Source organism: Pseudophryne corroboree, chromosome 2, assembly GCF_028390025.1.
Source record: "Pseudophryne corroboree isolate aPseCor3 chromosome 2, aPseCor3.hap2, whole genome shotgun sequence".
NCBI classification, from domain to species: Eukaryota; Metazoa; Chordata; class Amphibia; order Anura; family Myobatrachidae; genus Pseudophryne; species Pseudophryne corroboree.
In genome coordinates, this window is record NC_086445.1 from 748,798,058 (window position 1) to 748,824,805 (window position 26,748).

Below are 26,748 nucleotides of genomic sequence, written 5' to 3' on the forward strand. Positions count from 1 at the left end.
CCTACCACGGACAACAGGTGTCTCCCCGGGTGCCTGACTTAAACAAACCACCTCACCATCAGAATCCTCCTGGTCAATTTCCTCCCCAGCGCCAGCAACACCCATATCCTCCTCATCCTGGTGTACTTCAACACTGACATCTTCAATCTGACTATCAGGAACTGGACTGCGGGTGCTCCTTCCATCACTTGCAGGGGGCGTGCAAATGGTGGAAGGCGCATGCTCTTCACGTCCAGTGTTGGGAAGGTCAGGCATCGCAACCGACACAATTGGAGTCGGACTCTCCTTGTGGATTTGGGATTTCGAAGAACGCACAGTTCTTTGCGGTGCTACTGCTTTTGCCAGCTTTAGTCTTTTCATTTTTCTAGCGAGAGGCTGAGTGCTTCCATCCTCATGTGAAGCTGAACCACTAGCCATGAACATAGGCCAGGGCCTCAGCCGTTCCTTGCCACTCCGTGTGGTAAATGGCATATTGGCAAGTTTACGCTTCTCCTCCGACAATTTTATTTTAGGTTTTGGAGTCCTTTTTTTACTGATATTTGGTGTTTTGGATTTGACATGCTCTGTACTATGACATTGGGCATCGGCCTTGGCAGACGACGTTGCTGGCATTTCATCGTCTCGGCCATGACTAGTGGCAGCAGCTTCAGCACGAGGTGGAAGTGGATCTTGATCTTTCCCTAATTTTGGAACCTCAACATTTTTGTTCTCCATATTTTAATAGGCACAACTAAAAGGCACCTCAGGTAAACAATGGAGATGGATGGATTGGATACTAGTATACAATTATGGACGGGCTGCCGAGTGCCGACACAGAGGTAGCCACAGCCGTGAACTACCGCACTGTACTGTGTCTGCTGCTAATATATAGACTGGTTGATAAAGAGATAGTATACTCGTAACTAGTATGTATGTATAAAGAAAGAAAAAAAAACCACGGTTAGGTGGTATATACAATTATGGACGGGCTGCCGAGTGCCGACACAGAGGTAGCCACAGCCGTGAACTACCGCACTGTACTGTGTCTGCTGCTAATATATAGACTGGTTGATAAAGAGATAGTATACTCGTAACTAGTATGTATGTATAAAGAAAGAAAAAAAAACCACGGTTAGGTGGTATATACAATTATGGACGGGCTGCCGAGTGCCGACACAGAGGTAGCCACAGCCGTGAACTACCGCACTGTACTGTGTCTGCTGCTAATATATAGACTGGTTGATAAAGAGATAGTATACTCGTAACTAGTATGTATGTATAAAGAAAGAAAAAAAAACCACGGTTAGGTGGTATATACAATTATGGACGGGCTGCCGAGTGCCGACACAGAGGTAGCCACAGCCGTGAACTACCGCACTGTACTGTGTCTGCTGCTAATATAGACTGGTTGATAAAGAGATAGTATACTCGTAACTAGTATGACTATAAAGAAAGAAAAAAAAACCACGGTTAGGTGGTATATACAATTATGGACGGGCTGCCGAGTGCCGACACAGAGGTAGCCACAGCCGTGAACTACCGCACTGTACTGTGTCTGCTGCTAATATATAGACTGGTTGATAAAGAGATAGTATACTCGTAACTAGTATGTATGTATAAAGAAAGAAAAAAAAACCACGGTTAGGTGGTATATACAATTATGGACGGGCTGCCGAGTGCCGACACAGAGGTAGCCACAGCCGTGAACTACCGCACTGTACTGTGTCTGCTGCTAATATAGACTGGTTGATAAAGAGATAGTATACTCGTAACTAGTATGTATGTATGTATAAAGAAAGAAAAAAAAACCACGGTTAGGTGGTATATACAATTATGGACGGGCTGCCGAGTGCCGACACAGAGGTAGCCACAGCCGTGAACTACCGCACTGTACTGTGTCTGCTGCTAATATATAGACTGGTTGATAAAGAGATAGTATACTCGTAACTAGTATGTATGTATAAAGAAAGAAAAAAAAACCACGGTTAGGTGGTATATACAATTATGGACGGGCTGCCGAGTGCCGACACAGAGGTAGCCACAGCCGTGAACTACCGCACTGTACTGTGTCTGCTGCTAATATATAGACTGGTTGATAAAGAGATAGTATACTCGTAACTAGTATGTATGTATAAAGAAAGAAAAAAAAACCACGGTTAGGTGGTATATACAATTATGGACGGGCTGCCGAGTGCCGACACAGAGGTAGCCACAGCCGTGAACTACCGCACTGTACTGTGTCTGCTGCTAATATAGACTGGTTGATAAAGAGATAGTATACTCGTAACTAGTATGTATGTATAAAGAAAGAAAAAAAAACCACGGTTAGGTGGTATATGCAATTATGGACGGGCTGCCGAGTGCCGACACAGAGGTAGCCACAGCCGTGAACTACCGCACTGTACTGTGTCTGCTGCTAATATAGACTGGTTGATAAAGAGATAGTATACTCGTAACTAGTATGACTATAAAGAAAGAAAAAAAAACCACGGTTAGGTGGTATATACAATTATGGACGGGCTGCCGAGTGCCGACACAGAGGTAGCCACAGCCGTGAACTACCGCACTGTACTGTGTCTGCTGCTAATATAGACTGGTTGATAAAGAGATAGTATACTACTAATATTATATATACTGGTGGTCAGGTCACTGGTCACTAGTCACACTGGCAGTGGCACTCCTGCAGCAAAAGTGTGCACTGTTTAATTTTAATATAATATTATGTACTCCTGGCTCCTGCTATAACCTATAACTGGCACTGCAGTGCTCCCCAGTCTCCCCCACAATTATAAGCTGTGTGAGCTGAGCACAGTCAGATATATATATACATTGATGCAGCACACTGGGCTGAGCAGTGCACACAGATATGGTATGTGACTGAGTCACTGTGTGTATCGTTTTTTTCAGGCAGAGAACGGATATATTAAATAAAACAAACAACTGCACTGTCTGGTGGTCACTGTGGTCGTCAGTCACTAAACTCTGCACTCTCTTCTACAGTATCACAGCCTCAGGTCAATCTCTCTCTCTCTCTCTCAACCCTAATCTAAATGGAGAGGACGCCAGCCACGTCCTCTCCCTATCAATCTCAATGCACGTGTGAAAATGGCGGCGACGCGCGGCTCCTTATATAGAATCCGAGTCTCGCGATAGAATCCGAGCCTCGCGAGAATCCGACAGCGTCATGATGACGTTCGGGCGCGCTCGGGTTAACCGAGCAAGGCGGGAAGATCCGAGTCGCTCGGACCCGTGAAAAAAAACATGAAGTTCGGGCGGGTTCGGATTCAGAGAAACCGAACCCGCTCATCTCTAGTTAAGATGCCACAGAGCGGGAGGGACCCACTTGTCGATACAAGGTGGGTATAATCTGGGTGTAGAATGTGCACTGCACACCCTGTACTATTATAAATACGCCTATGGGGTTTGTGGGGTCCATGTACTAAGTGGAGATATGTGGTAGAATGTAATGAAGTCCGAGTTCGGCGGCCATGCTGGATGTCAGATGCCTTGTACATGATTGCCCCTTTAAAAAAAGTCAGAGTTGGGCTGGCATCCAGCATGGCCGCCGAACTCGGACTTCATTAAGTCTCTCCCATAGGGGCTTAACAAAAAAGACAGAGAAAATCCCTGCACATTTAGCTTCTTGATATGTACTAAAGGGATTTTCTCTTCCTTCTGCCAGCTAGAGCTAATAGCAGGCTAACATATCATGCTGTCATAGTCATCAACTGTTACTAAGAAGACATGTCACTTAACGTCAGCTGTCTTTTCCAGCGCTACGTGTCCCAGGTGTTACTAAGGTGAAAGGTCATGTACTGTCAGCTGTCTTCTCCAGCACCTTTACTTGCCCCTCCTCACAGCAGACGCAGGAAGAGAGGGTTTTTTTACATTTTGGCTGTTTGTTAATAAAGTTTTTGACAAAAGCAATGTCACTGCTGCTGCTGCTGCACGGGACAGAGAGAAGTATGTCCCCAGTGCAGTCAGCACAAAATGTGTCTCTGTTGACATAGCGGAGGGGGTGACTTATGTTCTCTGTCCGGGGTGGGGCAATTTTTAGTAAAAGTTTGGGTAGCCATCCCCTGCTTCACAACGATAAAAATGAAAAATAAAATCAGGATCAGACCTACAAGCAGCATTGGGCCTGATTCAAATGTGGGGTCTGATTCAGACCTGATCGATGCTGTGCGTGTTCGCACAGCAGCATTCAAGTCTGAACTGCGCATGTGCCGGTGCCGCAGTGTGCTGGTGCATGCCAGACAGCCGACGTAGCCCTGCAATCGCCTCTGCCTGATTAACAGGCAAAGGCAGTCGCTGGGCAGAGGGGGCGAACCGGCGGCGTTTAGCTGCCATTTAGGAGGTTAAACGCCGCAGGCTGGGAGCTACTCCTGAAGTACAAAAGCATCGCCGCTGTGCGATGCTTTTGTACTTGTGTGGTGGGGCGGGCTAGTACTGTGCTGGGCGTCCCCTCGCATGTCAGTGTGACTGATCGTAGATGTGCTAAATTTAGCACATCTACAATCAGGTCTGAATTAGCCCTGTGGTTGGAGTAGCTATCGCTGCTGCTTACATAGAAGCAACAATAGCTCTAATATGGAAATGCAGCAGGAGATGTCATACCTTCTGCTGCATTACTGATCCGAACTGCACTCAGGGATGCAGTAATGGATCATCTCTAACACCATCAAGGACGTAGTTATCATAGGTGCAGGGGATGTGGCTACTATGGGGCCCAAGTTGTCTCTGGGGCCCGAGCCTTCCCCTGTACCTCTTTGCTGAGCCTCGTCACTGGCAGCTTTTTCCTTGAGCAGGTGTGGGCATCTGTGAGGAGACACGAGACGGAGCCGGGCCAGCCGGAAAAGAAAAACAGATGAGGCGGCAGTGGCCCAATGGTGAGTAATGCAGGTACTTCACTGGGGCAGGGGAACTTTGAGTAATTCCCGGAGGTGGGGGGCGAGTGCATGAAATTATGCTATGGGGCCCCGATTGACATAGCTAAGCCCCTGGACACCATCGGCCTACTGTGTGACCTAGATGGCCGCTGCAAGTCCTACCTAGACGGAGATCCTTGCCTCATCCCTTCCCTGTAATGACGGTGACACGCCTTCCCTGCCTCCAAATGGCATCAGACTGTCAATAACTGACAGTCTGATGCCTCAGTGTGACCAACGTAGCAGGTCCGTACTGCTTATGCGTAGTACAGGTCCAGCGCATGTGTATAGTATTGAACATTGTACTCCAACCACATCTGAATAAGACCCATTATCAAATATGGTAACACTTTTTATGAATTTATTACAACTGCACCAGACATGATGTCTGCAATTTAACTGAAGGACATAACTAAATTTAAATAGTGACGAAAAATAGATGACATGTACTTTTATGCGATTAAAGCAAAACAGGTTGGTTTTACCTCTAAACTAACAGTGTCATGCCGGCTCCCACAAATCACGGGCTATTATATTTGCCTGTAATGTACTGTAGATATGTGTTAATCTATGGGTTTTTTTTTATGAATTCATGTTTTAGTTTTAATTCCCCTTTTAATCAGTATTTGGGACAAAAAATACCATTCATGCTGTAAATTATGCTGACCGTACATCTACGGCCCTATTCCCTGTTTTGCCGATGTGATTGACGGACATCGATGATCAGTGATCAGCTGGGGAATAGGTAATAAACACCATGTTAATAATCCCAGACTCACCACTCCCCATAATTTTTAAATTGGAATCAGTGAATCACGGATTTCAAACAGCTTGGGTTTCCCCGATATCCTGACCAAGGCATTGACAGAGTGGGGAATTGCCCCGATACCTGCTTTATGTATGGGCCCCTTTAGGTGTGACTATTTTGTTTATTTGCCAGTTTAGAGTTCTTGTTTTTCACATTATATATTACACAATATTTGATACTATTTTAAATAGTTGCCTGAAGTGGCAGTGATCAAAACTTCAATTTACTGTGACAGGTGTCTCCAACAGACATTTGTCTTAACTATCATCTGATTGGTACAGTAGTTGTACCGCATTACTTTTGAAGTTTCCTATGCATCAGTTATATTTCCCATTTGGTACGCCCAGAAAATACTCATATTTCACAGTTTACATGAACAGGAGCAACAACAGCAATAACATCAAAATAACAAAGCTAAAGAAGATACAATGTATAGAATCATTTGTAGCACCTTAACTTGTTTTCATGTGAATTCACAACATATACTGTACCATAGAAAATACCCTACAGTATGTTAAGTATACCAATAAAGCAACTGCAGGAATTAAATCTAAAACAATTGACTAAAGGCCTTATTCAGGTTTGTTGGCAAACCAAAAATGCACACTAATGAGCAAAACCATGTGCACTGCAGGTGGGGCAGATATAACATGTGCAGAGAGAGTTAGATTTGGGTGGGGTGTGTTCAAACTGAAATCTAAATTGCAGTGTAAAAATAAAGCAGCCAGTATTTACCCTGCATAGAAACAATATAACCCACCCAAATCTAACACTCTCTGCACATGTTACATCTGCCTCTCCTGCAGTGCAACATGGTTTTACCCATTAGTGTGCTTTTTTGGTTTGCTAACAACTCTGAATAAACCCCTAAATCACTAGATTGCATTTTTACACTAGAATGTTTACCAGGAATATTCCTTATTTCTTGTATACAGTATTTCTAAACACATTTTCCAGAACTTGAAGCGTTTGCCCCCTTTTTCGAGAACTTTCCTTTCTTCTCTTTTACTCATTTACTGAAAAGACGTGTAACATCATATGAATGTATAAGTGCTTACCTTCAGCCTGTTCTCTTGCAAAAGAATTGTGATCACAATTTCTTAAAACTGTTATCAAAGTTAGACTGTAATGAAGGCCCATGAGTCCTCTACATTACAACTGAGTAACTAATTAAGGCTCTGGAGTGCCCTGTAATAAGCAGCAGCAGGATCTTTGTTAAACAACATAATGCAGCTTTTGTATGGTAATATATTATGTATGTTTTGAAGGGAATGTTTGGTTTGAAAGCTGAAGGGGTTCCTGTAGTATTCCCAGAATAAAGCCAGAGGCATTGTTTTGATTGGCATAAACCTGTTACCAGTCTAAGTGCAATATCTCATTCGAATTTTGACACCAGCGTTAACACAGATCTATTCTGGAGGCATAATAAATGGCCTATGTTTTCTGGAGGCATAATAAAGGTCACACGTTTTCTAAGTGCTCATGTACTGCTTTGGGTGTGTAAATGGTTTAACAGTAATTTTTGAGCTCTTTGGCCTCTTTAGTTTGAAACTAGACTTAAACATGCTTGAGGAAAACTGACTTGCTAGCTGTGTCTGTTTGTTTCACAAGAGGTCGTCCTGCCTCACACCATAACACAAATGTACGAAAAATTAAACTTATATAACAGCCCATTTTCCATGTTTTTATGGAAAGTTAACCAATTCAAGTCCAGTATGACCTAAAATGGTACAAGGGTAAATGATAAACTGCTGGAAATGTGAATTAAAAAAAAAAAAGTTATGTTAGCAAAAACTGAAATATGAATATAAATTTAATAGTTATCATTTTTTATTCCAGGGAACAAGTATGGGGATCAGAATTTACAGTTATTCTGTAGAAATAAAATGGGGTTAGCCTGGGCCGTGAAGCACCACCAGTAGATACTAATGATTGAAAGAAAGTCTTGAAAGAAGGTCTGGGCCGATGAATCATAATTTGAAATCATGCAGGCTTTTGTACGCCATTAAATAGACGAAGAGATAAATCCTCAGTGTGTGGGGTTTATTTACTAAGGCATCACTTCGTAAATAAATCCCTTTTATATCAACTGTTAAACATGGAGGAGGAAGTAGGGGCTCTTTTTCAGGAGACTTGCACAAAGTGAATGGCACCCTGAACCAAAAGGGCTAACTCAGTATTTGGAAGCACTGTGCAATGCTCTCTAGTCTGTGTCTTGTTGGGATGTAGTTGGCATCCTGACGTTCAAGATACCGGCAGTCATAAAATCGGCATCAGAATCCTGGCACCACTGAGAATCCCAATGCCAGAATCCTGAATGTAAATATGCTGCAGAGGGTTAGGCTGTGGGAGGGGGAGTTAGGGTTAGTCACAAGTGAGAGGCTTATGGTTAGGCTGTGAGAGGAAAGGGTTAGGGTTAGGTTGTGGGGAGGGGTGGTAAGGCTGAGGGCAGGGAGGGTTAGGGTTAGGCTGCAAATAGGGATGGTTATGGGGAGGGTTAGCTTACCTACAGAAAGTTTTTGGGATTCTGACCGTTGGGATATCGCTGTCGGCAGAGCCGGCCTTAGGCATAGGCAAACTAGGCAATTGCCTAGGGCATCTGATATGCCTAGGGGCAAAAGCAGCTTCTGCTGATTAAAATTATATATGACATGCCTATATTCGGTGTGTAGCATTTCGTATGCAGATACATCCACAGTGGCACACAGTATATAGGCATGCCACATATCATTTTAATCAGCAGAAGCTGCTTGTCCTAGCCACATAACAATGCAAATAAGATGCATTTTCATAAAAAATAGACACCTGACATTAGCAGAGCTGCCAGTTGACTCACGCCAGGAACTATATGTGTCATTATGTGTATATGGGCATTAATGATGTGTAACATATGTGTAAGGGGCACTATGTGTGTCATAAAGTGTATAAGGGCACTAATAATGTGCGGCATATGTGTAAGGGACATTATGGGCATTAACAATGTGCGGCATATGTGTAAGGGAAATTATGTGCATAAGGGCATTAATAAGGGTTGGCATAATGTGTAAGGTGCATTATGTTTATAAGGACATTAATAATGTGTGTCATATGTGTAATGGGCATTACTGTGTGGTATAATGTGTATAAATGCATTATCAATGTGTGTCATGTGTATAAGGTGCTCTACTGTGTGGCGTAACGTATAGAAAGGGCACTACTGTGTGGTCTAATGTGAATAAAGAGCAATATGGTGTGGTGTAATGTGAATAAGGAGCAATATGGTGTGGGGTAATGAGAATAAAGAGCAATATGGTGTGGTGTAATGTGAATAAGGAGCAATTCTGTATGATGTTATGTGAATGAGGGGCACTACTGTGAGGAGTAACGTATATAAGGTAAAGGGTACTACAGTGTGATGTTATGTGAATAAGGGACACTCACATGATAAATTGTGAATAAAGTTGCACTACTGTGAGGCATAATTTGAATTGGGGGTACTATTGTGTGGCCATGTCCCTTGTCAGCAAAAACACATACCTTTTTGGGTTGTGCGCCGAATGTGCACACTGTTCTTATTTAAATTACAGGGGGTAGGGCAAAAAAAAAAGGACTGCTATGGGTGGGGAGTGATGGTGCTGGGAAAGGGGTGCAGGGTCAGAGGCGGAACTAGTGGTGGTGCTAGGGGGCACCAGCCAAAATCTTGCCTAGGGCATCATATTGGTTAGGGCCGGCTCTGGCTGTCGGTATTCTGACCACCAGCATCCTGACTGTTGTGATCCCGTACCCAACCCAACTTGTTGTTAAAGATTCATCCTTTAGCAAGATAATGATCTAAACATACAGAACCCCCAGACCAGCACCATAACAGGGCTCGTGCATCCTGTGGCGGTCTGCCTCCCCTGAGCTCCAAATGTGAGGTCTATGCATGGTTGATATCATTATACATAGTGCATAGGGGGCAGGGTTGGCAGCCCCAATAAGTGCAGCACTGACCAGAGCTTCTGAGTACACTGTGATCGACTGTGCAGGCTGCAGGAAGATTATTTGGAGAATCCAAAGGACACTTCGGTGGCACTGCACCAGTGATCCTGAATGCAGGGTATCTGCCATATTTTGAAAGCGCCAATCATTCACAAGGCAAAATCAGCCTGGTTTTACCTGGAAAATGATTTTCGCTTTAAAAATACATGCAGATTCTCATAAACTCCTGCACCTCCAGCTGCTCGCAGGCTATTACATTTAACCCGAGATTGCAATCCAAATGAGCATCTCTGGCATTATTTGAAAATTGCAGACCACAAGTGCCATTCAACCAACCTAATTAAACTGGAATCAATCTGCAAGGATGTGTGTGTGTGTGTGTGTGTGTGTGTGTGTGTGTGTGTGTGTGTGTGTGTGTGTGTGTGTGTATGTGTGTCTGTATGTGTCTGTCTATGCGTGCCACTGTGACGTCACTGGACTTTGTAAGCCTGCATCCTCTCCCCGTCTTTTTTTTTAAATCAACTATATGCTTCTTACTGTCATTTAAAAAACTGTGCTAGATAAATGACAGAAGATTATGATTGGCTTTGGACAGCTTCTACACTTTTACTCTCTTCAAGGCTAAATACAGTAAGGCTTAATTCAAGGCTTATACATCTCTCCATCTTCTCAACCTTAGGCTTTGTGAAAAACACATTTTAAATTAAAATTGTTATTACTACTTTGTTTGCCACTTAAAAACTAAACATACATTTTACAAAAAGAAAGACACAATAACATTATGGGGTTGAACCAATTATCCATGAGTAGGCCCACAGTACAAGTGCGACTCTATAATGCACTTACAATGCCTAAGGGGATGTAGTTATGTGACCAGTGGTCAGGAGACCGCTGGTCACAACACCTCCCCCTACATCCCGCCTCCTGGGAATCCCAACATCGGCATGCTGACTAGCAGGGACTATTCCCACTCGTGGGTGTCCGCAACACCCATAGAGTGGGAATAAAACCTGTAGCGACCGCATGATGCCACCTAGCCCACAAGGGGCTTGTTGCGCTTGCATCCCCCCCCCCCCACCAACATTCCGCTGCCAGGATCCCAGACTACCGGTCACGCATACCCAACCAATACCTAAGAACTTGCTGATTTTGTTTGCAGCCCCATAGTTGTGAAGGCTGCATGATGTCACATGCAGCTGCACCCCCAAAAAAAGATGACGCTGCCAGGTGTCAACCTTAGATCCAATGTGTTCGCAATTATACAAACGCATCGGGAGGCAGCCTTACACATGCTGGGCAGCCTTGCCCTGTGCTGGGTTGCCCCCAGCATGTGCAGAAATGAATGCAGGTCTGGCAGTGTATGCAGCCATCTGCGTTCATCTCTGAATAGTGACATGACAGGACTATACTGTTGTGTGAAGGGCCTATATTGTGCTGTGATGGATGGCCCACCGGAAGGTATTATGGAGGTGCATGATAATATTGTGGCATAATGGACTTGTACTGTATGTATTTTATGGTTATTTGACACTCTGTACAGTTGGTTCTTCGCACATTGCTTATCATAACATATGTTATATGCAGGGGTGTAGTGTGCGGGTGGGTGGAGCAGGCTGAGCTCATGATCCAGGCACCAAGGCTGGGAGGAAGTGCCTTTGGGATGCATGATTTGTTAACAGACAACCGAGGAAGGGTATAAACCCTAGTATTTCCAATCAGAATCAGATTACCTCTTGCTGATGTGTCATGTGACTGCTAGAGTCACATGGTACAAACACTGCAAGAAGGCTGCTGCTGTTCCAGGTCTTGCGTGGCAGACAGTACTGCAGGAAATAAGGTATGCAAAAGTGTAATGTGGGGACTAATACGCTATGGGGGGAATGTTGGTGTACAGTAGGACAGTCTTGTTTGCTGATGGGTATGTTGTTATATGGAAGGTAATATTGGTATCCTGAGGCACTGGCGTGCAGGGGGCATGTGGTGTGCTGTGAAGTCATATTTATGTGTTGGAAGAGCATGTTGGTGTGCTGGGGTGACGTGTTGAAGACACCTTGGAGTACTCAGGAACGTGACCAGAGTATTCAGGAACATAGTGTTGTACCTATCTGAAAAAAGTGTAAGAGGGAGGGTGTAAGCTTATCATATCCAACACTGGGTCACTCTCTTGGCCAAGTACGCCCTACTGCTGTACTGTCTCCTAAAATACAGTTGTATTCTTTGTATATTATATTGTATTGAGTTTATGGATAACAAATACTTTTATTTGTTTCCTTTAACTTTTCACTTTTTTAATCAGTACATATCTTTAGGCATCTCTAGAGACTCTTAGAAGTCTCTATTTTTATTCCTAATATACAGTATGCAGTGCAATCTGGATCTTTCATACCCCTTTCCCTCTAAAAACACGGGTAATTAAACACAGGTTCAAGCCGTGTCGCAGTGGCTTGAAACCCTGTTCACACTGCAGGCTGAACCCGGCTTAGTGGTGGGTCTTCCATCTGCTGGTGCTTGGAGCTGACATCATCTCCAAGCACTGGTTAGCCATCTCTCCATAGGCTTTTAAAGGGACCCAGGTCAGATGACCCGGGCCACCCATTTACACCCTGATAGCCAGCTAGGTTGGATTCCCAAGTCACTATACCCGGGATATTTATCTTCCTCCACTGAGCCATAATCTAGGTTATTGTGGCAGTACAAAAGTGGAATTAGTAACTGCAATTGCAACTGTTATTAGATCTATGCTAGAATGGATCTAATAGAATTGATCTGCATTATATATATAGTGATATTCAGTACTACTACATGTTACATTTACACCTACTGTATATGTTCTGCATCACTGGCTTAACATTTCTCGACTTTTACAAAAATCTTTCAAACTGTCAGTTTTACCACCATTAAACCTACAGGTATTATAAACTATTAGATGACTACCTAATTCCCCAGACCAAGGAAGGGTAGAAAGAGCATGTGGTCACAAGTTGGATTACTGTTTATGTTATTCTTTGGCAAATGCCCCAGGGCTATTTATTCCTAACCCTAACCTCTCATAGCACATGGATACACATTGCTACAGTTTTATCCCACACTGTTCCAGGGGATGCTAAATTGATCATTCAGCCACTGGACCAACTCAGTTTGGTACTTTCTTGTTTACAGTTTGCAAAAAAATATATTTTTTAACCAATGAACATTGTAGTAAATAAACAGAAAAATATAAATAATTAATATATTTTATGAAAGCAGACCCCTTGTCATACTGTAAAGCCTAGTACACACTAGGTGATCCCTACCGACGCCGATATTGGCGGTGGCGGGGTGCCGGCATCGCCAACTGCATACACACTTGCCAGTGTGGCGGGGAAGGCAGTAACGGATGGAGGGGGGGCGGCGGGAGGAACGATAGCCATGCTGCATCTGCGAACAATATCGCTCAGAAAGCCTAGTGTGTACATGGCCATCGTTCCCTCCCCCGTCCCCACTGCTGTCACTGCCTGTCCCGGCTGCATCGGCAAGTATGTATGCACTTGCTGATGCCGCTCCCCCTTCCCCCCCGCCAGGTCCCCACCTCCGCCAATATCATCGGCGGTGGGGATCGGGTAGTGTGTATGTGGCTTTAGAGAACTGCTTTCTTAATTTCTACAAATGCAACATTACTTCATAAATGTATTTCACTTTCCATATTCTTTTTCTACCTTTGAAAGTTGAGTTATTTGCATCATAGAAAGTTTTCATAGTAATAATGCCTATTATTGCACCTCATTTAGCAATAAACTGGAGAACCCGGCAGTGCAGACAGGACATTAGGCATTTCATTATCTATATTTGAATGTGAAGCTTTGTGCTTTAAGCTGTCTTATTCACGTGCATATTCTGCCTTTGTTACTGAGATCATTATGGATTTGATAGAAATCCTCCTGGGAAGATAACTGAATGAGATGAAATACTTGTACATGAGATTGATCTACTTCAGTTATACAGTTCTAGGTCCTCATAAACTTACTTTTATACTATATTCCCTATAAACATAACTTGTTCCATGTAAAATATTGCAGTTATTGAAAAATTGGATAAAATATTCATACATTGCATTTTGAGTGTTTTGTTATCCTTGATTTTGACAATAAAGGCCTTTCTTAAAATACCCAGGCTTCCTGATGGTTATACTAGAAGAATACACACAATATAAAAATAATTATAATCAGTATCTAGTACAGTAAATGTCCAACCTATTTAGCCATGGGCACCCAAGGAACAATTTCCAAATAGGACATACAGTACAAACACTTTTCTTTGTTTAAGCATTTCAAGAAAGTACAGTAGATTTTTGTTGCTTTCAAATAAGCCCCTCCACTCCCATTGAATGCTAACTTCACCTAAAATGTCATTTTCAACAAATATTCTTCCTCCCTCTAGCTCAGGCATTCTCAACCACGGTCCTCAAGGCACACTAACAGTGCAGGTTTTGGTGATATCCAATTAGGCAGAGGCGCTCGCAGGGCTGAGACGTCCGTCGGCTGTCTGGCATGCGCCAGCGTACTGCGGCGCTGGTACATGTGCAATTCAGACCTGATCGGCTGCTGTGCAAAAACGCACAACACCGATCAGGTCTGAATTATGTCTGATTCTATGACTTAGGTTTATAAAGCATGTCAGCTATAAGAGATTTATGAAAACTATGAAAAGCTGTCATCCCACTGTGTGCTCTGAAAGAACAGTGACAATATCACTATAGCTTATGCATATCTGCACTTTAATGTTTCTCTGTGGTTCTTACACTGACACTCAGGTCATTTTTGGTAATATTTCTAAAGGGTGACCTAATTTATTGACCCAAGTGGATTAACTGTATAGTATTTTTTGAATACTAAAGAATGAACCCTACCGCCCAAACTAGCCCCAGCCCCCTATTAGTGATAGAAATACACAGAGGTTCCTTCTGAAGCAAATAAGAAGTAAGATGTGGAAAATAAATAGCAAGTGAAATTAGTTTCCTCACAATGGATGAAAGAAGTGGCAATGAGCACAGAAACAAGTCAAACATTTTCTTTAGTATATAGCTAAGGAATTTATTAAAGAAATATGATATTTCAAAGTGGAACAGCTTTCCATCTACAATGACAATTACTGCTGGTAAACATACCACGTACGTGGAGATTTATCAAAGCTTGTATAGGGATAATTTGGAGAGCGATAAAGAACCAACCAATTAGCTCCTAACTGGTTGGTCCTTGATCTTCAAACACAGCCTGTAAAATGAGAGGGGTTGATTGATTAGTACTTTATTTTCCTACACTTTATCTCTCTCTAAACTTTGATAAATCACCATATTCGCTGACCAAAGTTGCTACTAGGGCTTACAGGCTATGGGATCAATAAACAAAGGCAAGTTTGAAGGAAAACTCCTGTACTCTATACTGTTTACCTCCTATGTCTTACCCAGCAGTTGAATGTCCTTGCAACATCATAATCCTCACCATCAAATCCCTTATACATGTCATTCTCCCAAATTTTGCACATTGGAACTCTGTATTTTAACTATCGAGATGTGGGGTTAACATAATGCAATCTTATATGCTCACCACAGCTTGTGTTTCTATTTCATGCCATAAGACAAACACTGGAGGTACTGATTTCATTCCTGGGATGAGAGAGATTCACACTGAGACCTTTTTTCCAGGGCATACACTGTATCAGGGATGGCTTAAGAGAGGAGGGGACCCCTGTGCAGACTCCTCTCCGTGGGCCCCCTCTTCTTTATCGTGCCATAGACTCTGCATATGCCCAAGTGTCCGGAAACATGGCACCAGCCATGTTCCGGGTGGCTAATCTCTAGTGCTCATGCACGGGTCTCCGAAAACATGGCACCCACCATGTTACTGGAGACAAATCTGTACTGCCATGCACGAATCACTGGGAAAAATGCCACCGTAACATTTTATGAGTGATCTCTCGCATCAGAAGCGCCAAGATAGGACTCTGGAGAGGTAAGCAATTAAATATGGGTGCATGGTGTGTGGCGTGGAGCCCCTGGACCCAGGTGCCTGGGTGTACCACACACACTGTGCCCATTATAGAAATGCCCATGCACTGTATGTACCAAAATGTCTTGTGAGAGAACAGCTGTTATCCACATAAACTAAGTATCCCCAGGATTGTAGAAGGAGGAACACAGCAGTTATCTTCAATATCTGCCGCAGTGCCTGATTTTTTGTTTGCAAAAACAATCCCCATAGGTTTCTATGGGGGCAGCTTAATAGTTAAATTCACCAAGCTCCGGACTACAAAACATTCAGAAGATTGGCCCTGGTAGCTACTGTATGGCCATCTTCAGATTGTGTTAGCCCATAATAACCTATGGACTACTGTATCACCAATTTGGATCCCTGCCTGCCAGTTGGTATTGGTACATATAAAGACAAGAAAAGCATTTTGTAGGTTCCCAGATATGTGCACCAAAGCAGCCTATGTGGAGTGACTCTTCCTGAGAGATGGGGTGTTACCATACCCCAGAAAAGAACTATACAAAATGTGGTTCATACATGGAAATGGCACAATCATGGGCGCTAAACACTTAAAACATATATACCATAAGTGAATAAATTAATATAATGAAAATGTGAAATAAATAAATAAGTTCCTTTTATATCAATCTTCATTTACTGTGTGCTTCTTGTGTTGTTCTTTTCACTTGTTTCAAGTGTCCATATATCATGCGAAGGAATAATACAAAAACAATGGGGTAAATTTACTAAGATTCGTAATTTCCGAAAAAAGGTCAAAGTTCAATCACGAATGACATCGACAGTGTAAAACTGCAACTTTTTGAATTGATTACGATGGATTTACTAAGCTGTCGTATTCGGGTTTTTCTTTTCTTCCGATGTCGATGTCATTCGTGGTTTTTTACCTATTTTTACGGCAGTGATTAGCAAAACACTGCCGACTTTTTTTACAATCAATCTCGGCCGGATCTGTGTGATCCGTGCTGGGGTTTATTTATTTATTTATTTTTAATTAAACACTGTAAAATAATAAAAAAAAATGCGTGGGGTCCCCCCTCCTAAGCATAACCAGCCTCGGGCTCTTTGAGCCGATCCTGGTTGCAGAAATATGGGGAAAAAAATGACAGGGGTTCCCCCATATTTAAGCAACCAGCATCGGGCTCTGCGCCTGGTCCTGGTCCCAAAAATACGGGGGACAAAAAGAGTAGGGGTCCCCCGTATTTTTAAAACCAGCACCGGGCTCCACTAGCTGGACAGATAATGCCACAGCCGGGGGTCACTTTGATATAGTGCCCTGCGGCCGTGGCATCAAAAATCCAACTAGTCACCCCTGGCCGGGGTACCCTGGGGGAGTGGGGACCCCTTCAATCAAGGGGTCCCCCCCCCCAGCCACCCAAGGGCCAGGGGTGAAGCCCGAGGCTGTCCCCCCCCATCCAATGGGCTGCGGATGGGGAGGCTGATAGCCTTTGTTGTAAAAGAAAAGATATTGTTTTTAGTAGCAGTACTACAAGGCCCAGCAAGCCTCCCCCGCATGCTGGTACTTGGAGAACCACAAGTACCAGCATGCGACGGAAAAACGGGCCCGCTGGTACCTGTAGTACTACTACTAAAAAAATACCCAAAAAAAGACAAGACACACACACCGTGAAAGTATAATTTTATTACATACATACACACATACATACATACTTACCTTAAGTTCCCACGCAGGTCGGTCCTCTTCTCCAGTAGAATCCAAGGGGTACCTGTTGAAGAAATTATACTCACGAGATCCAGGGGTCCAGGCTCCTCGGGAAATCCAGGGGTAATCCACGTACTTGACAAAAAAAACAAAACGGTGTCCCGACCACGAACTGAAAGGGGACCCATGTTTGCACATGGGTCACCTTTCCACGAATGCCAGAAAGCCACTCTGACTTCTGTCTAAGTGGGTTTCATCAGCCAATCAGGGAGCGCCACGTTGTAGCACTCTCCTGATCAGCTGTGTGGTCCTGTCCTCACTGACAGGCAGCACACGGCAGTGTTACAATGTAGCGCCTATGCGCTACATTGTAACCAATGATGGGAACTTTCTGCTCAGCGGTGACGTCACTTTAGGTCAACCGCAGGGCAGAAAGTTCCCATCATTGGTTACAATGTAGCGCATAGGCGCTACATTGTAACACTGCCGTGTGCTGCCTGTCAGTGAGGACAGGACCACACAGCTGATCAGGAGAGTGCTACAACGTGGCGCACCCTGATTGGCTGAAGAAACCCACTTAGCCAGAAGGCAAAGTGGGTTTCTTGCATTCGGGGAAAGGTGACCCATGTGCAAACATGGGTCCCCTTTCAGTTCGTGGTCGGGACACCGTTTTTTTATTTTTGGCAAGTACGTGGATTAACCCTGGATTTGCCGAGGAGCCTGGACCCCTGGATCTCGTGAGTATAATTTATTCAACAGGTACCCTTGGATTCTACTGGACAAGAGGACCGACCTGCGTGGGGCCATAGGTAAGTATGTATGTATGTGTGTATGTAAGTAATAAAATTGTACTTTCACGGTGTGTGTGTCTTGTCTTTTTTTGGGTATTTTTTTAGTGGTAGTACTACAGGTACCAGCGGGCCCGTTTTTCCGCCGCATGCTGGTACTGCGGGGGAGGCTTGCTGGGACTTGTAGTACTGCTACTAAAAACAATATCTATAATTTTACAACAAAGGCTATCAGCCCTCCCATCCGCAGCCCATTGGATGGGGGGGGGACAGCCTCGGGCTTCACCCCTGGCCCTTGGGTGGCTGGGGGGGGGGGACCCCTTGATTGAAGGGGTCCCCACTCCCCCAGGGTACCCCGGCCAGGGGTGACTAGTTGGATTTTTGATGCCACGGCCGCAGGGCGCTGTATAAAAGTGACCCCCGGCTGTGGCATTATCTGTCCAGCTAGTGGAGCCCGGTGCTGGTTTTAAAAATACGGGGGACCCCTACTCTTTTTGTCCCCCGTATTTTTGGGACCAGGACCAGGCGCAGAGCCCGATGCTGGTTGCTTAAATATGGGGGAACCCCTGTCATTTTTTTTCCCATATTTCTGCAACCAGGATCGGCTCAAAGAGCCCGAGGCTGGTTATGCTTAGGAGGGGGGACCCCACGCAATTTTTTTAGCAAAAATAAGCACTTTCACACCCCTTCCCACTGATATACATGCACGGATCTCATGGATCCCTGCATGCATCTCAAATCACGGATAAAAAAAGCAGGTCTGTTTTTTTTTAGGACTTTTTTACGAGTTGTAATTTTTCACGGCAGTGTTTTGTGTTTTTTTGCTTTGCACTTCTTAGTAAATGACCGAGATTCATACTTAAACAGCCGCGTTTTGACCGATGGTGTATTCATTCGTAATTTTTTACCTGAACTAGCAAAAAATTACGAATGCCCTCATCACTGCCGTGATTAGTGTTTAGTAAATGACCGAGATTTACCGAGATGACACTTTGATGAAAAAACGGCATCTCGGTCAAAATCGGGAGCTTAGTAAATATACCCCAATGTGTAGTATTGTCTTTGTGAATAAGTAACACTTTGGCGGATACATCAATGTACTAGAGGACAAAGCATACCCCACTCACAATAAAGGGAGTGGCTCCGTGCATATAAAGGTTTCTTTTACGTGGTGATATACCCTTCACCGAAGGTTTTCACAATTGATAGCATACCATGACTCACATAAATTATAGTGAAGATATACACATCAAGGTATCTTTAATTTAATGTGGATTAGTGAAAGTCTTGCGTACCACACTCACTGGAATAGTAGGCTTTTTACTCCTATCTGGGTTTCTTAGGTTTTTACCGTAGAATACGTTCTTTCACCAGATTTCCACAACATACTTGTATGTACCATGTGTAAATAAAAATGGAAAAAATCCAATATGTAGTACTATCTGTGTGCATAAAATTAAAAGTGTAAACAGGAAAGTCTTCACTGTGACAGACTCTGAAGAGTATCTAGATATAAGGTAAGGCGTACCCCACTCACACTGAAACAAAATTCTGTGCATTTAGTAGTTTCTTTTTAGGTAGTGATAGGCCCTCCACCCAGGAATGTTAGCATCAATAGCGTACCATAACTCACACAGAAGAAATATACACATCAAGGTATCTTTTATGTGATGTAAACACAAAATGAATTTTGTGTACCACACTCACAGTAAAAACAAATTCGTAACTCCTATCTGGGTTTCTTTGGTTTTCACAGAAAAAAAGACAGTTTTCCTCCAGAGATCCACACTCAGTAGTGCAAGCTGTGCTGGCAATTACAGAGTCCCAGATGTTTGATAGTCTTGAAAAAGGCTCCAATGAGAGCTGAAACAAACATCTGGGACTCTGTGTAATTGCCGCTACAGCTTGCACTACTGAGTGTAGGTCCAGGGTTCCTTGCCAACTATAGAAATGTTTAAGGAGAAGCTATTCTTAATTTTTCATATGAATTGGTTAGAAGCCACGTGGGAGCATTACATAGAGGTTCTGCCTTCTTCCACTAAGGAGGTCATACTCCGTTTTTTTCGCAGTACACTGTGGTATGAGACATCTGTATTTCTTCAGGATCCGCCAATCTCTCTTTAAGGGTTTATGGTTGTTTGGTTCGATTCCAGACTCTCTCCATCCCATGTATTATTTTATTTATTGGATTTGCTATTGTCGTAGTTTTGATCTCTCACGGTTGTTATGGACTCTCATGTACTTTTCTGTATACCGTATTACTCAACAAAAATGCACTGGTTGTATTTTCTGGGATGCATTAAATATCCCAGCTGTCGGAATCCCGGCACTCAGCATACCTATTCTCCTACCTGAGGTGTCCACAACACCCCTGGAGGGAGAATAAATAGTGTGGCGTGCATAGTGCCCCACTGTGCCTGCAGATTGGCAAGCATAGCGAGCCCGCAAGGGGCTCTTTTGAGCTTGCCCAGCTGCCGGCATTCCGGCATCCCGCTTTTGGGATTCTGACCGCCGAGATGACGGGCGCCGGTCTATCGATACCAACCTGTATTTTTCTCAATGTTTCAATAAAGTAAAGAAATGTAAAAAAATAAATAAACCTGATACTAATCAGTATATCTAGTTTATTGGATATAAGTTACAATGTATCACTAAAGTCCATATTGTTGTTATTATCTTAAATTTTAAAGGCAACACAAAGTTTCCCCAGTGCTATACAAGTGGCATTGTTATATCACAAGAACAATATAATGAGAACTGATATGCAATGGCTATAAACGGTATTCAGTCCTATTGGGGTTTTTTCAGGGGTGTCTTAAGCGAGGAGGGGGCCCATGTGCAGACTCCAGATGGGCCTCCTCCCCTCTACGGTGCCATACACTCCGACATTGTGCCAGATCCAACTGCACATGCGCAGGTCTCTGGAAACATGGTGCCCGCCATTGTTCCGGAGACAAAATTCAAACTGTGCACGCGCGGCGGCCATTTTGAAGGGTAGTTTTTGCGCAATGGATACAGCTGCAGCACCTGATGCTGGACTTTGGAGAGGTGAATACTAAAATATGGGTGCGTTGTGGGCCCCCCCTGGACCTAGGGGCCCGTGTGCACTGCACACATTGCACCCATGATAGAAGCGCCAATGGCTTTTTTGCATTTTGGTGTTATAACATACAGTAGAACCATGACAGATTTAACTGAAATGTATTCCCTTTGTAAGAGACAAATCCCTGAAATAGTCTATATCAGGGGTAGCCAACCAGTCAGAGGCAAAGAGCCCAAACATATCTATAGTCAAGTGAAAAAGCCGGTATCATACTCGCACCTAAGGCGTGCGCACAAAAAAGGGCTGTGACCTATTTTCTGATTCTCTATAAACTTTGCTTTTGTCCCTTTTACAATGATCAATAAATATTAAAGTTTTTGAATGACCATATAAGGAGAAGCGTGTTTTAGTAAGTAAGGGAGGGGATGAGCAGGGGGAAAGCAAGTGGTATTCTGACCCTCATTACACGTAAGCAGTGTGTAACAGTGGCGTGCGGTGAGGTCATTGGCTGGTGAGGCACTGCAGCCATAATGATCCGCAAAGTCCGGCGATGGACCTTACCGCCACTTGTGATGTCATGGAAGTAGGCTGACAGTGCCTGTCTTCTTCTATTTTTCTATTTAAACATTTATATATTTTTTTAAAATATGTGTTTTAGGTAGCCCTTGAGTTGAAATAGTTGGGGGATTTGGGATCAGAGTTAGGTACCCCTTTTTATACATTACAGGAGACAGTCCCCCTTTTTACACATTTTGGCAGACAGCGTCCCCTTTTTACACATTACGGCAGACAGCGTCCCCCTTTTTACACATTACGGCAGACAGCATCCCCTTTTTACACATTACGGCAGACAGTCCCCCTTTTTTTAGACATTACGGCATACAGCGTCTCCCTCTTTTACTCATTACGGCAGACAGTCCCCCTTTTTTACACATTACGGCAGACAGCGTCCCTTTTTTGCACATTACGGCAGACAGCGTCCCCCTTTTTACACATTACGGCAGACAGTCCCCCTTTTTAGACATTACGGCAGACAGCGTCCCCCTCTTTTACTCATTACGGCAGACAGTCCCCCTTTTTTTTACACATTACGGCAGACAGCATCCCCTTTTTTACACATTACGGCAGACAGCGTCCCCCTTTTTACACATTACGGCAGACAGTCCCCCTTTTCTCTGACGTCCTAGTGGATGCTGGGAACTCCGTAAGGACCATGGGGAATAGCGGCTCCGCAGGAGACTGGGCACAAAAGTAAAAGCTTTAGGACTACCTGGTGTGCACTGGCTCCTCCCCCTATGACCCTCCTCCAAGCCTCAGTTAGATTTTTGTGCCCGAACGAGAAGGGTGCATACTAGGTGGCTCTCCTGAGCTGCTTAGAGTAAAAGTTTAAGTTAGGTTTTTTATTTTCAGTGAGTCCTGCTGGCAACAGGCTCACTGCATCGAGGGACTAAGGGGAGAAGAAGCGAACTCACCAGCGTGCAGAGTGGATTGGGCTTCTTAGGCTACTGGACATTAGCTCCAGAGGGACCGATCACAGGCCCAGCCATGGATGGGTCCCAGAGCCGCGCCGCCGGCCCCCTTACAGAGCCAGAAGACAGAAGAGTCCGGGAAATCGGCGGCAGAAGACGTCCTGTCTTCAATAAGGTAGCGCACAGCACCGCAGCTGTGCGCCATTGCTCTCAGCACACTTCACACTCCGGTCACTGAGGGTGCAGGGCGCTGGGGGGGGGCGCCCTGAGACGCAATAAAAACACCTTAGATGGCGAAAAATACATCACATATAGCTCCTGGGCTATATGGATGCATTTAACCCCTGCCAGTTTTCCTTAAAAAAGCGGGAGAAAGGCCGCCGAGAAGGGGGCGGAGCCTATCTCCTCAGCACACAAGCGCCATTTTCCCTCACAGCTCCGCTGGAAGGACGTCTCCCTGACTCTCCCCTGCAGTCCTGCACTACAGAAACAGGGTAAAACAAGAGAGGAGGGGCACTAATTTGGCAGATTAATCAATACAGCAGCTATATAAGGGAAATACACTTATATAAGGTTATCCCTGTATATATATAGCGCTCTGGTGTGTGCTGGCAAACTCTCCCTCTGTCTCCCCAAAGGGCTAGTGGGGTCCAGTCCTCTATCAGAGCATTCCCTGTGTGTGTGCTGTGTGTCGGTACGTTTGTGTCGACATGTATGAGGAGGAAAATGGTATGGAGGCGGAGCAATTGCCTGTAATAGTGATGTCACCCCCTAGGGAGTCGACACCTGACTGGATGGTCTTATGGAAGGAATTACGTGATAGCGTCAGCACTTTACAAAAGACTGTTGACGACATGAGACAGCCGGAAAATCAGTTGGTACCTGTCCAGGCGTCTCAAACACCGTCAGGGGCTCTAAAGCGCCCGTTACCTCAGATGGTCGACACAGACCCAGACACGGACACTGACTCCAGTGTCGACGGTGAGGAAACAAACGTGATTTCCAGTAGGGCCACACGTTACATGATCACGGCAATGAAGGAGGTTTTGAACATTTCTGATACTACAAGTACCACAAAAAAGGGTATTATGTGGGGTGTGAAAAAACTACCCGTAGTTTTTCCTGAATCAGATGAATTAAATGAGGTGTGTGATGAAGCGTGGGTTTCCCCCGATAAAAAACTGCTAATTTCTAAAAAATTATTGGCATTATACCCTTTCCCGCCAGAGGTTAGGGCGCGTTGGGAAACACCCCCTAGGGTAGATAAGGCGCTCACACACTTATCAAAACAAGTGGCGTTACCGTCTCCTGATACGGCCGCCCTCAAGGAGCCAGCTGATAGGAAGCTGGAAAATATCCTAAAAAGTATATACACACATACTGGTGTTATACTGCGACCAGCAATCGCCTCAGCCTGGATGTGCAGTGCTGGGGTGGCTTGGTCGGATTCCCTGACTGAAAATATTGATACCCTGGACAGGGACAGTATATTATTGACTATAGAGCATTTAAAGGATGCATTTCTATATATGCGAGATGCACAGAGGGATATTTGCACTCTGGCATCAAGAGTAAGTGCGCTGTCCATTTCTGCCAGAAGAGGGTTATGGACGCGACAGTGGTCAGGTGATGCGGATTCCAAACGGCATATGGAGGTATTGCCGTATAAAGGGGAGGAGTTATTTGGGGTCGGTCTATCGGACCTGGTGGCCACGGCAACGGCTGGGAAATCCACCTTTTTACCCCAGGTCACCTCTCAGCAGAAAAAGATACCATCTTTTCAGGCTCAGTCCTTTCGTCCCCATAAGGGCAAGCGGGCAAAAGGCCACTCATTTCTGCCCCGGGGCAGAGGAAGGGGAAAAAGACTGCAGCAGGCAGCCTCTTCCCAGGAACAGAAGCCCTCCCCCGCTTCTGCCAAGTCCTCAGCATGACGCTGGGGCCTTACAAGCGGACTCAGGTACGGTGGGGGGCCGTCTCAAGAATTTCAGCGCGCAGTGGGCTCACTCGCAAGTGGACCCCTGGATCCTGCAGGTAGTATCTCAGGGGTACAAATTGGAATTCTAGACGTCTCCCCCTCGCCGGTTCCTGAAGTCTGCTTTACCAACGTCTCCCTCCGACAGGGAGGCGGTATTGGAAGCCATTCACAAGCTGTATTCCCAGCAGGTGATAATCAAGGTACCCCTCCTACAACAGGGAAAGGGGTATTATTCCACGCTGTTTGTGGTACCGAAGCCGGACGGCTCGGTGAGACCTATTCTAAATCTGAAATCCTTGAACACTTACATACAAAGGTTCAAATTCAAGATGGAGTCACTCAGAGCAGTGATAGCGAACCTGGAAGAAGGGTACTATATGGTGTCTCTGGACATCAAGGATGTCCCAATTTGCCCTTCTCACCAAGGGTACCTCAGGTTTGTGGTACAGAACTGTCATTATCAGTTTCAGACGCTGCCGTTTGGATTGTCCACGGCACCCCGGGTCTTTACCAAGGTAATGGCCGAAATGATGATTCTTCTTAGAAGAAAAGGCGTCTTAATTATCCCTTACTTGGACGATCTCCTGATAAGGGCAAGGTCCAGGGAACAGTTAGAGGTCGGAGTAGCACTATCTCAAGTAGTGCTACGACAGCACGGGTGGATTCTAAATATTCCAAAATCACAGCTGATTCCGACGTCACGTCTGCTGTTCCTAGGGATGATTCTGGACACAGTCCAGAAAAAGGTGTTTCTCCCGGAGGAGAAAGCCAGGGAGTTATCCGACCTAGTCAGGAACCTCCTAAAACCAGGCCAAGTGTCAGTGCATCAATGCACAAGGGTCCTGGGAAAAATGGTGGCTTCGTACGAAGCGATTCCATTCGGCAGATTCCACGCAAGAACTTTCCAGTGGGATCTGCTGGACAAATGGTCCGGATCGCATCTTCAGATGCATCAGCGGATAACCCTGTCTCCGAAGACAAGGGTGTCTCTCCTGTGGTGGTTGCAGAGTACTCATCTTCTAGAGGGTCGTAAATTCTGGCATTCAGGACTGGGTCCTGGTGACCACGGATGCCAGCCTGAGAGGCTGGGGAGCAGTCACACAGGGAAGAAATTTCCAGGGCTTGTGGTCAAGCATGGAAACGTCATTTCACATAAATATCCTGGAACTAAGGGCCATTTACAATGCCCTAAGTCAAGCAAGGCCTCTGCTTCAGGGTCAGCCGGTGTTGATCCAGTCGGACAACATCACGGCAGTCGCCCACGTAAACAGACAGGGCGGCACAAGAAGCAGGAGAGCGATGGCAGAAGCTGCAAGGATTCTTCGCTGGGCGGAAAATCATGTGATAGCACTGTCAGCAGTGTTCATTCCCGGAGTGGACAACTGGGAAGCAGATTTTCTCAGCAGACACGATCTCCACCCGGGAGAGTGGGGACTTCATCCAGAAGTCTTCCAAGTGATTGTAAACCGTTGGGAAAAACCAAAGGTGGACATGATGGCGTCCCGCCTCAACAAAAAACTAGTCAGGTATTGCGCCAGGTCAAGGGACCCTCAGGCAATAGCGGTGGACGCTCTGGTAACACCGTGGGTGTACCAGTCAGTGTATGTGTTCCCTCCTCTGCCTCTCATACCCAAGGTACTGAGGATTATAAGACGGAGAGGAGTAAGAACTATACTCGTGGCTCCGGATTGGCCAAGAAGGACTTGGTACCCGGAACTTCAAGAGATGCTCACGGAGGATCCATGGCCTCTACCTCTAAGAAGGGACCTGCTTCAGCAAGGACCCTGTCTGTTCCAAGACTTACCGCGGCTGCGTTTGACGGCATGGCGGTTGAACGCCGGATCCTGAAGGAAAAAGGCATTCCAGATGAAGTCATTCCTACCCTGATCAAAGCCAGGAAGGATGTAACTGCAAAACATTATCACCGTATTTGGAGGAAATATGTTGCGTGGTGCGAAGCCAGGAAGGCTCCGACAGAGGAATTTCAACTAGGTCGTTTCCTGCATTTCCTGCAAACAGGACTGTCCATGGGCCTAAAATTAGGATCCATTAAGGTTCAAATTTCGGCCTTGTCGATTTTCTTCCAGAAGGAATTGGCTTCAGTTCCTGAAG

The 26,748-nt window shown here is 44.9% G+C and overlaps 1 protein-coding gene and 1 long non-coding RNA gene across 2 annotated transcripts in view; one reads left to right on the forward strand and one right to left on the reverse strand.

The window, feature by feature from the left end:
* The window catches only part of SYT6 (synaptotagmin 6), an 855,303-nt gene that overhangs the window by 532,074 nt on the left and 296,481 nt on the right, over positions 1 to 26,748 (reverse strand). The window lies entirely within an intron of this gene.
* Positions 4,794 to 26,748, forward strand: part of LOC135051165 (uncharacterized) — a 100,655-nt gene continuing 78,700 nt past the window's right edge. Inside the window, exon 1 of the long non-coding RNA XR_010242086.1 lies at positions 4,794 to 4,868. This is a non-coding gene — a long non-coding RNA (uncharacterized LOC135051165). The remainder of the gene's footprint in view (positions 4,869 to 26,748) is intronic.